Here is a 3,981-nt window from a genome sequence, read left to right as displayed (position 1 = left end):
CCCTGGCAAACTGTCTCCCAACTCAGGCCTTCCTCATCCACCGCCACATGCAAGTCCCTCCTAGATGCTGTCTTTGTTGGAATGGCCATGAAGACATAGATCATCTTTTCTTCACTTGCCCCTTTGCTGCCTCCATCTGGAATCGGGTTCTCCGCCATTGCTGGCCTGCTCGTAGAAGACCATTTTCGCTTTCTCGGGAATGGGTTTGGATTCATATGACTTTTGGCGGAAACTCGATTTGTGACACGGTTGGAAAGCTTGCCTTTTGTGCTACTATTTCCCACATTTGGATGGAGCGTAACCTTAGAAGATGGACGTCCAACTCCCGCTCTCTAGACAAGATTTGGAAGGCCATCTTCTTTGATGTTTCATCTAAAGCTAACTCCCTCCCCCTGACTAGTGTGATAGATACCCCAAGGAACAGACTTATTGTTATCTCCTGGGGTCTCCCTTCCACTATTTTGCGCCCTACTTAGCTTCGGGCTTCTTGGCCTTCGGGCTTGTATTTCCCTTCCCCCCTTTTTCCTTGCAATTAAATTTTTATTCATCCAAAAAAAAAAAAAGAATTAAGCTGAAAGAATGAGCTATAGCTTCAAAATTTGAAGGCAAGTTATCAGGAATATTGGCCTGTATCCATAAAGCAGAAAGCAACTGGGATGTTTGGTCCTCACTTAGTTTAGTAATTTTTGGCTCCTACATATTAGAAAAGTGGAAACAGATAATGGTTATTGCTTGATATGCAAGAAAACAAGTGCGCTACATCCCAATTATCACTATGCACTCCTTGAAATTATAATTAGAAAATGCATGAATTCCAGCACTTACTGCCTCTGTTAAGCATGCTGGTCCAGTTGTCCTGTCAATTATATAACAACTTATTTTGTAAAAGTTAGGAGAGTATCTCATCATCAGATTCTCTATCTTCGGAATCATCTTCAGTATTATTCCCATGCTTTTCTACTATTGCATTGCCCTTCTCCCTGCAACGCTTTTCGAGTAGAGCAGCAGTGGAGGCAAACGCTGATTCAGTTTTGGCTTTCAACTTTCTTGGTTGATACAGACTCCCAGATCGTGAAGATACCAAGTCATGTCAAGGATTGTTAGACTATGGAACAAGGATAATAGCAAATATCTGGTGTGCTCCAATACGAGCTTCGACATCTGGAAAAGTTAGTGTTTCTATCACAAAATCATGTGGTACCTTTCAATTCAGAAGAACTCAAAAGGAACCTTCCTCAACCACTTACCTGCAGATATTTCAACCTTGCCTCAGCTACCTCATTAGTAAGAATAATCATCCTACATCAAAGGAAAAGGAAAGTAAAAACATAAGAGGAAACAAAGATTCCTTTTTCTTTTGTAAAAGGATGTCAGAATCACTTTTATGTCTTGTATTAGTTCAGATTCCTGTTCCATTTGGCCAAGCAAACACGAAGTCCTACAGAATGTTCAACCCAGTTCTTGATTCACAATATGATCTACCTGGCTTCAAGCTCTGAAATTTTCACAAGCAATAACTGCACCCTTTCAGACGCAGCTGTTTCAACCTGTCAACTGAGAAAATATAGAACAATTTGCACATAATTTGACCTCAAATGAGACATACATAAAGAGACCAATAACACAGAATTAATATTAGAAAGAAAGAATTGAACAGTTCCATCATGCTTCAGAGTTTATAGAGAGCATTGAAAAATAAAATTTCACATAGAGCTGCTATTGAGACCTAATATAATAGGCAAACATATGGCATATAATTCTTTTAATAAGAAAAAGAACAGAGTAAAACAGTGATCGGCTGTTGCTTTAAAGTACTAGTGAGTTTATTAAAGAATAAGAAATAGGCTGATAACAGCAGTTTTTCTGATAGGAATAACAATGAAAACTTGGATTATAACAATAATAATAAAAAAAAATTCCATCCTTGCCTAGGGTGTCCACCGAATCATTAGTGGAAGTTGGGAAACCCAAGAATGATGCACTTGATGCAGCCATCTACCCCCCTGGTTTCTCTAAAATGTCACATATTGTCAAGGAATCTCTTACCCATGACTTCCAGCCTAAACATTGTTAGAATCACCCTAGTTTACCACATGAAAAGAATTAAGCTTCTTCATTATTCTAGCTAAATAGATGTTAATCATTGTTACACGGACACAACTCCAGCCTTATTTTGGTCAAATTTGCCTTCGAAAAGAGAAATGGCTATAAATAACTCCCATCTTTTTTCAGTACTTTCTACACCTTCAAAAATGATATTACAAAATCTGATCCTTCCTATGTTGCTTCTGATGAACAAAGAACAAGAGGGAGAATAGAAAATAGAGTTGATTTGAAAGGGAGTGCAGAAAACCTAGGACCTGTAACCAGTAACTTGAGAGAGAAGAGAAGATGGAAGAAGAATTGATTGTAATGCTTGAGTGGTTTAATTGATAGGTAAGCCCCTCTATTTATAATAGAGGGGAAATTACAAAGAGACTAAACTAGGCGATGTGGGACTAAAAACCACATACCCACTTACACTTAATAACTTAAGAAGAATAAAACTACCCCAAAAAGACCAGAATACCCCCACGGTATTCTGGATTACATATTCCAACAGGGAGCAAATCAAAAACGGTGAATGGAAAATATTTGTATATAGGAGACATCAGAGATACATGCCAATTGTAGTTTCGTACGACTCGTGTACGTAAGCTGCATAATCACCACGCACAATTTTACATACATCTTGCCAGGCCGACTAAGGATTTTAATCTTGAATTGGTTCTAAAAACCCTATCAAGTTTCACACATATAACGAAATGCGTAAAGATTAGATTACGATCTTCACTTTAAAATAGCTCAAATTAGAATGTGCACTGCGAGGGAATGATTAAAAAATAAAAAAGAGAAAAGAGGAAGGAAGAAATTCAATTGGGGAGGCGATCAAAAAACCTGGTTGTCCCACCCACCAAAGGGGTGGGGGGAACAAAACTGCAAACCCAATTGGAAGTGGTGCCAATACCTGTAAATCCAAAGCAAAAGTTCTCAATTAGAACATTTTCCATGTCGGTTAATAAAAGAATTGAGATTGATTTCTATATCGCTTCTAATAATACTCTGTTTTCCAAATAAAATAGGTGAACTTACAAGGACATGGGAGTCTCTGGCACTTCTCTTGGGATCAGTAGCAGAGAAAACAGTGTAGACAAGGACGAAGGTGCCAATAATTTGAGCTGCCAAACCCACACCTTTTCGGTAGCCATCGGCGATCTTGTTTGCCCCACCACCATACTGCACATGGTAAGACTTTTGGAAGGCCTTTACTAGCCCTACATCACACATTGCACCCAAGCATTCTGCACAATGTACATCACAGCATGGATTAGTAACACTTTACGGGCTACGAAAAGCCCAAACACCACTGCTGGGTTAATATGCCCTCCTGTAAACACAAACACACACAACTGTTTATAACCAAATTGTAAACAACGGAAAACAGAGAAAGAAGCAAAAAAATGGACTACCCACCGGAGATGGCGGTGCAGTAAACGAGGATGAGGATCATGAAACAAAACCAGTTATCATAGTTATGTCCTGTATGATAAGAGAAAATATGAGCAGCGGTCATGAGGTGCCATGCGCCGAGAAGGAAATAAAAAGAACACCAAAAAATTAAAACAAATAATAAAATAGTGAAGAGTTCGAGTTACAGTGAAGCAGTCTTGAATGAAATGAAAATGGTGGTGGCTGGTGATGCAGGTCCGAGTGAAGTACAGAACCTCAAAGAGAAAACCCCAGCGTTTCGATGACAACGATGATGGCTTCTTCGTCTCAAAATTTTTATGCAGTGCATGGCTGCAGGTTTGAGCTTTGATTGGTTGAATAAGGTGAAGTACACCAGCTGGAGCCGGACCTTTAGGGTTGGGATTGGGCCTGTTAAAAATTCAACAAAAAAAAACATCAGAAAACAACCCAAACGAGTAAGCAACGAAGAGA

At 39.2% G+C, this 3,981-nt stretch overlaps 1 pseudogene; it reads right to left on the bottom strand.

The window, feature by feature from the left end:
• Positions 1-1,105: 1,105 nt before the first annotated feature.
• LOC122647250 lies at positions 1,106-3,550 on the bottom strand (annotated as a pseudogene).
• Positions 3,551-3,981: the final 431 nt, after the last annotated feature.

The sequence above is a fragment of the Telopea speciosissima genome, unplaced genomic scaffold, assembly GCF_018873765.1.
Source record: "Telopea speciosissima isolate NSW1024214 ecotype Mountain lineage unplaced genomic scaffold, Tspe_v1 Tspe_v1.0015, whole genome shotgun sequence".
Classification (NCBI taxonomy): Eukaryota; Viridiplantae; Streptophyta; class Magnoliopsida; order Proteales; family Proteaceae; genus Telopea; species Telopea speciosissima.
Note: the sequence above shows the minus strand (reverse complement) of the source record. Positions and strands in the feature narration are given on the sequence as shown.